General features: G+C 46.7%; 1 pseudogene; it reads left to right on the top strand.

The window, feature by feature from the left end:
- The first annotated feature begins 416 nt into the window (after nt 1-416).
- LOC123159635 (abscisic acid receptor PYL4-like) lies at nt 417-11,507 on the top strand (annotated as a pseudogene).
- Nucleotides 11,508-11,773: the final 266 nt, after the last annotated feature.

Genomic DNA, 11,773 nt, shown 5'->3' with positions numbered 1-11,773 from the left:
TCCCCTCGCTCTCCTCGATCCAGATCGCCGTGCTCTGCTCCTCCCTCCCTTCCCTCCGTCAAGATCCCCACGCTTTGCTCCTCCCCCCTCTCTCCCCTCCGGCAAGATCCAGAGCGCGACCTCCCTCTCCTCGATCCAGATCGAGGCACCCGGCCGCCCCGCCTCCGTCTCCCTCCGTCTCCCACCCATGGAAAGCTCCACCGCCGTTGCGCCCACCCAATGCCACCACCTCCACCCAACGTCGACCTCGTCTCCACCACCCACACTCCCCCTCGCCTTCACCCATCAGATCCACCAGCCCAGGAGCGGCCATGGCATTCCCCCTCCTACTTCTGTGCGGTTTAGGGTTTGCAGTCGGAGAAAACAAGAGCAGATCGGTGATGGATGCTCGTCGTGGGTACTGACAGAGGAGAAGAATGCCCAACCGGGAGGCCCTCACCGACTCCCTCGTGCGCTCCATGGTCGAGCTGGGCTTAGCCGATGTCCGGCTCCACGAGCAGGTGTTGAGGGAGGAGGAGCTCCTCCTCCTCAACCACAGCCAGGCAACATCGGCGTGCTTCTTCTCCTCCATGGACTTGGTGAAGGTACACATCATCCTTCCCCTCTCTGCCCTCATCTGCTCGCTCTTATGTCCTCTGACCTCTATCTCCTCTCTGTCCTAGGTAAGGGTACGCCGGAATTCTTCTCCAACCACAAGGATCTTCTCCTCCATCGGAACAAGGACGACCCCGGCGGCCTTCCCCCGATGAATCTGCATCGCCTAGCCGGTGGATCAACCCGAAGGTGCCCTTCTGCGGCCTCCTTCTACAGATCACGCCTTCTCCAATGAACTGACCTTCTCCTGATCGCTGACCACGGGCATCTCACCATTGGCAACACCTGGATCCACGCTAGGTATGATACAAGTGTTTGTGTGTGTGAACATGTACTGTTGAACTTGAAGTGGCAGGACTTTGTTCGTCCATCTGCTGATTCATGTTGTTGGATGTGTGATCGTCCCTGAGCCGCCAACGATTCTTGCAATTTGTCTCATTTGTCTGAACATAATGTCGCGGGACTTTGTTTGAACATGTTGTTGCATATAACTGAAACTTCATATATGTATTTACATTCATTTGTTGGTTTATTTACATTCATTGAAAGCATATAATCAATATCTGGTCTGATGATTTATGTACTGTTATCTCAAATGAAAAAGCTAAATCCCATTAGAAACTACAACAATAGTAATATTGGACTTGGAGCTTCTGCTATTTTTAGTTTGGGTTGAAGTGATTGGTAGGCCTAGTGTTTGTCAATCGGTATGTTACTTGCCCGAGATTCGATCGTCGGTATCCCAATACCTTGTTCAATCTCGTTACCGGCAAGTCTCTTTACTCGTACCGCAATAAATGATCCCGTGACTAACGCCTTAGTCACATTGAGCTCATTATGATGATGCATTACCGAGTGGGCCCAGAGATACCTCTCCGTCACACGGAGTGACAAATCCCAGTCTCGATCCGTGCCAACCCAACAGACACTTTCGGAGATACCCGTAGTGCACCTTTATAGTCACCCAGTTACGTTGTGACGTTTGGCACACCCAAAGCACTCCTACGGTATCCGGGAGTTGCACGATCTCATGGTCTAAGGAAAAGATACTTGACATTGGAAAAGCTCTAGCAAACGAAACTACACGATCTTTTATGCTATGCTTAGGATTGGGTCTTGTCCATCACATCATTCTCCTAATGATGTGATCCCGTTATCAATGACATCCAATGTCCATAGTCAGGAAACCATGACTATCTGTTGATCAACGAGCTAGTCAACTAGAGGCTTACTAGGGACACGTTGTGGTCTATGTATTCACACATGTATTACGATTTCCGGACAATACAATTATAGCATGAATAATAGACAATTATCATGAACAAAGAAATATAATAATAACCATTTATTATTGCCTCTAGGGCATATTTCCAACAGTCTCCCACTTGCACTAGAGTCAATAATCTAGTTACATTGTGATGAATCGAACACCCATTGTGTCCTGGTGTTGATCATGTTTTGCCCTAGGGAGAGGTTTAGTCAACGGATCTGCTACATTCAGGTCCGTATGTACTTTACAAATATCTATGTCTCCATTTTGAACACTTTCACGAATGGAGTTGAAGCGACGCTTGATATGCCTGGTCTTCCTGTGAAACCTAGGCTCCTTCGCAAGGGCAATAGCTCCAGTGTTGTCACAGAAGAGAGTCATCGGGCCTGACGCATTGGGAATCACCCCTAGGTCGGTAATGAACTCCTTCATCCAGACTGCTTCCTGTGCTGCCTCCGAGGCTGCCATGTACTCCGCTTCACATGTAGATCCCGCCACGATGCTTTGCTTGCAACTGCACCAGCTTACTGCTCCTCCATTCAAAATATACACGTATCCGGTCTGTGACTTCGAGTCATCCAGATCTGTGTCGAAGCTAGCGTCGACGTAACCCTTTACGACGAGCTCTTCGTCACCTCCATAAACGAGAAACATATCCTTAGTCCTCTTCAGGTACTTCAGGATATTCTTGACCGCTGTCCAGTGTTCCATGCCGGGATTACTTTGGTACCTTCCTACCAAACTTACGGCAAGGTTTACATCAGGTCTGGTACACAGCATGGCATACATAATAGACCCTATGGCCGAGGCATAGGGGATGAAACTCATCTTTTCTCTATCTTCTGCCGTGGTCGGGCATTGAGCCGTGCTCAACTGCACACCTTGCAATACAGGCAAGAACCCCTTCTTGGACTGATCCATATTGAACTTCTTCAATATCTTGTCAAGGTATGTACTCTGTGAAAGACCAATGAGGCGTCTTGATCTATCCCTATAGATCTTGATGCCTAATATATAAGCAGCTTCTCCAAGGTCCTTCATTGAAAAACACTTATTCAAATAGGCCTTTATACTTTCCAAGAATTCTATATCATTTCCCATCAATAGTATGTCATCCACATATAATATGAGAAATGCTACAGAGCTCCCACTCACTTTCTTGTAAACACAGGCTTCTCCATAAGTCTGTGTAAACCCAAACGCTTTGATCATCTCATCAAAGCGAATGTTCCAACTCCGAGATGCTTGCACCAGCCCATAGATTGAGCGTTGGAGCTTGCATACTTTGTTAGCATTCTTAGGATCGACAAAACCTTCCGGCTGCATCATATACAACTCTTCCTTAAGGAACCCGTTAAGGAATGCCGTTTTGACGTCCATCTGCCATATCTCATAATCATAGTATGCGGCAATTGCTAACATGATTCGGACGGACTTCAGCTTCGCTACGGGTGAGAAACTCTCATCGTAGTCAACCCCTTGAACTTGTCGATAACCCTTAGCGACAAGTCGAGCTTTGTAGATGGTCACATTACCATCCGCGTCCGTCTTCTTCTTAAAGATCCATTTGTTTTCTATGGCTCGCCGATCATCGGGCAAGTCAGTCAAAGTCCATACTTCATTTTCATACATGGATCCTATCTCGGATTTCATGGCTTCTAGCCATTTGTTGGAATCCGGGCCCGCCATCGCTTCTTCATAGTTCGAAGGTTCACCGTTGTCTAACAACATGATTTCCAGGACAGGGTTGCCGTACCACTCTGGTGCGGAACGTGTCCTTGTGGACCTACGAAGTTCAGTAACTTGATCTGAAGCTTCATGATCATCATCATTAACTTCCTCCCCAGTCGGTGTAGGATCCACAGGAACATTTTCCCGTGCTGCGCTACTTTCCGGTTCGGAACGGGTGACTATCACCTCATCAAGTTCCACTTTCCTCCCACTCAATTCTTTCGAGAGAAACTCCTTCTCCAGAAAGGACCCGTTCTTGGCAACGAAGATCTTGCCCTCGGATCTGAGGTAGAAGGTATACCCAATAGTTTCCTTAGGGTATCCTATGAAGACGCATTTTTCCGACTTGGGTTCGAGCTTTTCAGGTTGAAGTTTCTTGACATAAGCATCGCATCCCCAAACTTTTAGAAACGACAGCTTAGGTTTCTTCCCAAACCATAATTCATACGGTGTCATCTCAACGGATTTTGACGGAGCCCTATTTAAAGTGAATGCGGCAGTCTCTAAAGCATAACCCCAAAATGAGAGCGGTAAACCGGTAAGAGACATCATAGATCGCACCATATCTAATAGAGTGCGATTACGACGTTCGGACACACCATTTCTCTGAGGTGTTCCAGGCGGCGTCAGTTGTGAAACTATTCCACATTTCCTTAAGTGTGCACCAAACTCGTGACTTAAATATTCTCCACCACGATCTGATCGTAGGAATTTCATTCTCCTGTCACGTTGATTCTCAACTTCACTCTGAAATTCCTTGAACTTTTCAAAGGTTTCAGACTTGTGTTTCATCAGGTAGACATACCCATATCTACTTAAATCATCAGTGAGAGTGAGAACATAACGATATCCTCCGCGAGCCTCAACACTCATTGGACCACACACATCGGTATGTATGATTTCCAATAAGTTGGTTGCTCGCTCCATTGTTCCGGAGAACGGAGTCTTGGTCATCTTACCCATGAGGCATGGTTCGCACGTGTCAAATGATTCGTAATCAAGAGACTCCAAAAGTCCATCTGCATGGAGCTTCTTCATGCGCTTGACACCAATGTGACCAAGGCGGCAGTGCCACAAGTATGTGGGACTATCGTTATCAACTTCACATCTTTTGGTATTCACACTATGAACATGTGTAACATCACGTTCGAGATTCATCAAAAATAAACCATTGACCAGCGGGGCATGACCATAAAACATATCTCTCAAATAAATAGAACAACCATTATTCTCAGATTTAAATGAGTAGCCATCTCGAATTAAACGAGATCCAGATACAATGTTCATGCTCAAAGCTGGCACTAAATAACAATTATTGACGTTTAAAACTAATCCCGTGGGTAGATGCAGAGGTAGCGTGCCAACGGCGATCACATCGACCTTGGAACCATTCCCGACGCGCATCGTCACCTCGTCCTTTGCCAGTCTCCGTTTATTCCGTAGTTCCTTGGGTGTTGCCGGCCTTCTTCTTGTCCGCTAAATATTTGGGGCAGTTCCGCTTCCAGTGACCACTTCCCTTGCAATAAAAGCACTCAGTCTCGGGCTTGGGTCCATTCTTTGACTTCTTCCCGGTAACTGGCTTACCGGGCGCGGCAACTCCCTTGCCGTCCTTGTTGAAGTTCTTCTTACCCTTGCCCTTCTTGAACTTAGTGGTTTTATTCACCATCAACACTTGATGTTCTTTTCTGATCTCTACCTCAGCTGATTTCAGCATTGAATATACCTCGGGAATGGTCTTTTCCATCCCCTGCATATTGTAGTTCATCACAAAGCTCTTGTAGCTTGGTGGAAGCGACTGGAGGATTCTGTCAATGACCGCGTCATCCGGGAGATTAACTCCCAGCTGAGACAAGCGGTTGTGCAACCCAGACATTCTGAGTATGTGCTCACTAACAGAACTGTTCTCCTCCATTTTACAGCTGAAGAACTTGTCGGAGACATCATATCTCTCGACCCGGGCATGAGCTTGAAAAACCAGTTTCAGCTCCTCGAACATCTCATATGCTCCACGTTTCTCAAAACGCTTTGGGAGACCCGGTTCTAAGCTGTAAAGCATGCCGCACTGAACGAGGGAGTAATCATCAGCACGCTGCTGCCAAGCGTTCATAACGTCTTGGTTCTCAGGGATTGGTGCTTCACCTAGCGGTGCTCCTAAGACATAATCTTTCTTGGCTGCTATGAGGATGATCCTCAGGTTCCGGACCCAGTCCGTATAGTTGCTGCCATCATCTTTCAGCTTGGTTTTCTCTAGGAACGCGTTGAAATTGAGGACAACATGGGCCATTTGATCTACAATACATAGTGTAAAGATTTTAGACTAAGTTCATGATAATTAAGTTCATATAATCAAATTATTTAATGAACTCCCACTCAGATAGACATCCCTCTAGTCATCTAAGTGAAACATGATCTGAATTCAACTAGGCCGTGTCCGATCATCACGTGAGACGGACTAGTCAAGATCGGTGAACATCTCCATGTTGATCGTATCTTCTATACGACTCATGCTCGACCTTTCGGTCCTCCGTGTTCCGAGGCCATGTCTGTACATGCTAGGCTCGTCAAGTCAACCTAAGTGTATTGCGTGTGTTCCGAGGCCATGTCTGTACATGCTAGGCTCGTCAACACCCGTTGTATTCGAACGCTAGAATCTATCACACCCGATCATCACGTGGTGCTTCGAAACAACGAACCTTCGCAACGGTGCACAGTTAGGGTGAACACTTTCTTGAAATTATTATAAGGGATCATCTTACTTACTACCGCCGTTCTAAGCAAATAAGATGCAAAAACATGATAAACATCACATGCAATCAAATAGTGACATGATATGGCCAATATCATCATGCTCCTTTGATCTCCATCTTCGGGGCACCATGATCATCTTCGTCACCGGCATGACACCATGATCTCCATCATCATGATCTCCATCATTGTGTCTTCATGAAGTCGTCACGCCAACGATTACTTCACTTCTATGGCTAACGCGTTTAGCAACAAAGTAAAGTAATTTACATGGAGTTATTCAATGACACGCAGGTCATACAAAATAATAAATACAACTCCTATGGCTCCTGCCGGTTGTCATACTCATCGACATGCAAGTCGTGATTCCTATTACAAGAATATGATCAATCTCATACATCACATATATCATTCATCACATCTTCTGGCCATATCACATAACATAGCACTTGCTGCAAAAACAAGTTAGACGTCCTCTAATTGTTGTTGCAAGTTTTTTACGTGGTTTGTAGGTTTCTAGCAAGAACGTTTTCTTACCTACGTATGACCACAACGTGATTTGCCAATTTCTATTTACCCTTCATAAGGACCCTTTTCATCGAATCCGTTTTGACTAAAGTAGGAGAGACAGACACCCGCTAGCCACCTTATGCAACTAGTGCATGTCAATCGGTGGAACCTGTCTCACGTAAGCGAACGTGTAAGGTCGGTCCGGGCCGCTTCATCCTACAATGCCGCCGAAACAAGAAACGACTAGTAGCGGCAAGAAGAATTGGCAAACTCAACGCCCACAACTGCTTTGTGTTCTACTCGTGCATAGTAACTACGCATAGGCCTGGCTCATGATGCCACTGTTGGGAATCGTAGCATAATTTTAAAATTTTCCTACGCTCACCAAGATGCATCTATGGAGTATACTAGCAACAAGGGGAAAGGGGTGCATCTACATACCCTTGTAGATCGCGAGCGGAAGCGTTCCAATGAACGTGGATGACGGAGTCGTACTCGCCGTGATCCAAATCACCGATGACCGAGTGCCGAACGGACGGCACCTCCGCGTTCAACACACGTACGGTGCAGCGACGTCTCCTCCTTCTTGATCCAACAAGGGGGAAGGAGAGGTTGATGGAGATCCAGCAGCACGACGGCGTGGTGGTGGATGTAGCGGGTCTCCTGCAGGGCTTCGCCGAGCTTCTGCGAGAGAGAGAGAGGTGTTGCAGGGGAGGAGGGAGGCGCCCAAGGCTGTAGGTTGCTGCCCTCCCTCCCCCCCTTTATATAGGCCCCCTGGGGGGCGCCGGCCCCAAGAGATGGATCTCAAGGGGGGCGGCGGCCACAAGGGGGGAAGGGGTTGCCTTGCCCCCCAAGGCAAGGGGGAACTCCCCCCCCTAGGGTTCCCAACCCTAGGCGCATGGGGGGAGGCCCAAGGGGGCGCCCCAGCCCACTAGGGCTGGTTCCCTTCCACTTTCAGCCCACGGGGCCCTCCGGGATAGGTGGCCCCACCCGGTGGACCCCCGGGACCCTTCCGGTGGTCCCGGTACAATACCGGTAACCCCCGAAACTTTCCCGGTGGCCGAAACTGGACTTCCTATATATAATTCTTCACCTCCGGACCATTCCGGAACCTCTCGTGACGTCCGGGATCTCATCCGGGACTCCGAACAACTTTCGGGTTTCCGCATACATATATCTCTACAACCCTAGCGTCACCGGACCTTAAGTGTGTAGACCCTACGGGTTCGGGAGACATGCAGACATGACCGAGACGCCTCTCCGGTCAATAACCAACAGCGGGATCTGGATACCCATGTTGGCTCCCACATGTTCCACGATGATCTCATCGGATGAACCACGGTGTCGAGGATTCAATCAATCCGTATGCAATTCCCTTTGTCAATCGGTATGTTACTTGCCCGAGATTCGATCGTCGGTATCCCAATACCTTGTTCAATCTCGTTACCGGCAAGTCTCTTTACTCGTACCGCAATAAATGATCCCGTGACTAACGCCTTAGTCACATTGAGCTCATTATGATGATGCATTACCGAGTGGGCCCAGAGATACCTCTCCGTCACACGGAGTGACAAATCCCAGTCTCGATCCGTGCCAACCCAACAGACACTTTCGGAGATACCCGTAGTGCACCTTTATAGTCACCCAGTTACGTTGTGACGTTTGGCACACCCAAAGCACTCCTACGGTATCCGGGAGTTGCACGATCTCATGGTCTAAGGAAAAGATACTTGACATTGGAAAAGCTCTAGCAAACGAAACTACACGATCTTTTATGCTATGCTTAGGATTGGGTCTTGTCCATCACATCATTCTCCTAATGATGTGATCCCGTTATCAATGACATCCAATGTCCATAGTCAGGAAACCATGACTATCTGTTGATCAACGAGCTAGTCAACTAGAGGCTTACTAGGGACACGTTGTGGTCTATGTATTCACACATGTATTACGATTTCCGGACAATACAATTATAGCATGAATAATAGACAATTATCATGAACAAAGAAATATAATAATAACCATTTATTATTGCCTCTAGGGCATATTTCCAACAACAAAGTGTTCCTCCGGTATTCGGGAGTTGCATAATCTCATAGTCATAGGAACATGTATAAGTCATGAAGAAAGCAATAGCAACATACTAAACGATCAAGTGTTAAGCTAACGGAATGGGTCAAGTCAATCACATCATTGTCTAATGATGTGATCCCATTAATCAAATGACAACTCATGTCTATGGCTAGGAAACTTAACCATCTTTGATTCAACGAGCTACTCAAGTAGAGGCATACTAGTGACACTCTGTTTGTCTATGTATTCACACATGTACTAAGTTTCCGGTTAATACAATTCTAGTATGAATAATAAACATTTATCATGATATAAGGAAATATAAATAAGAACTTTATTATTGCCTCTAGGGCATATTTCCTTCACCCACCAGGTGGGCACAACCCACCTGGGCGCGCCAGGGAGCCCAGGCGCGCCCTGGTGGGTTGTGCTCACCCAGGCCCACCTCCGGTGCCCATCTTCTGGTATATAAGTCATTTTGACCTAGGTAAAATAAGGAGAGGACTTTTTGGTATGGAGCGCCGCCGTCTCGAGGCGGAACTTGGGCAGGAGCACTTTTGCCCTCCGGCGGAGCGATCCCGCCGGGGAACTTCCCTCCCGGAGGGGAAAATCATCGTCATCATCGTCACCAATAACTCTCCCATCTTGGGAGGGAAATCTCCATCAACATCTTCAACAGCACCATCTCCTCTCAAACCCTAGTTCATCTCTTGTGTTCAATCTTTGTACCGGAACTATAAATTGGTGCTTTTGGGTGACTAGTAGTGTTGATTACATCCTGTAGTTGATTACTATATGGTTTATTTGGTGGAAGATTATATGTTCAGATCCAATATGCTATCTAATACCCCTCTGATCTTGATCATGATTATCATTTGTGAGTAGTTACTTTTGTTCTTGAGGTCAGGGGAGAATTCATGTTGCAAGTAATCATGTGAACATGATATGTGTTCGATATTTTGATAGTATGTATGTTGTGATTCCCTTAGTGGTGTCATGTGAACGTCGACTACATGACACTTCACCTTATTTGGGCTTAAAGTAATGCATTGTGGAGTAGTTATTAGATGATGGGTTGCGAGAGTGGCAGAAGCTTAAAACCTAGTTTATGCGCTATTCCGTAAGGGACCGATTGGATCCAAAAGTTTAATGCTATGGTTAGATTTTATTCTTAATACTTTTCTCGTAGTTGCGGATGCTTGCGAGGGGGTTAATCATAAGTAGGAGGCTTGTTCAAGTAAGAACAACACCTAAGCACCGGTCCACCCACATATCAAATTATCAAAGTAGCGAACACGAATCGAACCAACATGATGAAAGTGACTAGATGAAATTCCCGTGTACCCTCAAGAACGCTTTGCTTACTATAAGAAACCATTTGGCCTGTCTTTTGCCTCAAAAGGATTGGGCTACCTTGCTGCACTTCTGTTATTATTATCATTACTTGCTCGTTACAAATTATCTTGCTATCAAACTACTCTGTTACTTACAATTTCAGCACTTGCAGACATTACCTTGCTGAAACCACTTGTCATTTCCTTCTGCTCCTCGTTGGGTTCGACACTCTTACTTATCGAAAAGAGCTACAATTGATCCCCTATACTTGTGGGTCATCAGTGCCCTTAACTCATGATTCCTTAGAATAAATTATACTCAAGTGAAAATTGCACTATTATATGCATATTATTGCATATTTTTAACTACATTTTTTGTGCAATTTTATGCATGGTTGTGTCATCATTTGTTTTTAGTCTTTTCATTTTCTATATTCTTTAAGGTTTATACCAATGCTACTAATTTATTCTTCCTTAGAAAACTGCATTTTTTGATATGTGCACTATTATATGCATATTCTTGCATATTATACAAAATTGCAAATTGTGTGCAAGTTTTAATCACCATTTAACCCAACTATAAAGAAATATTGAATAAATACAATGTGATGAAATGCCCCCCCTGGGGGGAGGGGAGGGGCTCGTGGCCCTGTCCATGTTGATCTTATGTTCTCCGAGTCAATTTAAGATGGGTCCTAGGAGGAGGTAGCATTAACCTTTGTCTCCTCCTGATTGAGCACAACGAGCACACGAAGGCACCACGAGCACACTGTCGGGCCGGGGCAGTGCTGCTCGGTGGTGGTGCAGGCGATTGAGGCACCCGTGGGCACGGTGTGGGCCGTGGTGCGGCGCTTTGACTGGCCGCAAGCATACAAGCACTTCATCCGGAGTTGCTTCCTCGTGGACAACGACGACGGCATGGTGGGGTCAGTGCGTGAGGTGCGAGTGGTGACGGGCCTCCCCGCCATCAACAACCACGAGCGGCTGGAGATCCTCGACGACGAGCGTCGTGTGCTCAGCTTCCGTGTCATCGGCGGCAAGCACCACCTCTCCAACTATCAGTCAGTGACCACCGTGCACGAGACCACATTGGCGGCACGTGTGCCATCATGGTGGACGTGCCCCCTGGGAACACCGCCAATGAGACGCCCAACAACTTGCCCTCGCCGCTTTGGGCATGGCCGCATCCATCGGCTCGCAAACATGTTGCTTTTACAATTGATGTGTTTGGTTATATATACCTCAGATGAATTGTTTTTAATACATGTTATAGTGCCTTTGATGGCATTACATGATGTGGCACAGAGAATCGTCTCTAGCAAAGCCAGCCCTAGGCCATGGAGAAATGTGCGATGGCCTAGGACCCATCTTAAATAAGGGCCTAGTATTTATATGCTTGCCACCCCCCCCCCCCCCACCCGCGCACTTCATTCACATCGTATTTATTCAATATTTCTTTGTAGTTGAGTACATGTATCTTATAATAATCACATGTAGATGGTGTATTCAGGGCCGA

The sequence above is a fragment of the Triticum aestivum genome, chromosome 1D (genome assembly GCF_018294505.1).
Source record: "Triticum aestivum cultivar Chinese Spring chromosome 1D, IWGSC CS RefSeq v2.1, whole genome shotgun sequence".
Lineage (NCBI taxonomy): Eukaryota > Viridiplantae > Streptophyta > Magnoliopsida > Poales > Poaceae > Triticum > Triticum aestivum.
Note: the sequence above shows the minus strand (reverse complement) of the source record. Positions and strands in the feature narration are given on the sequence as shown.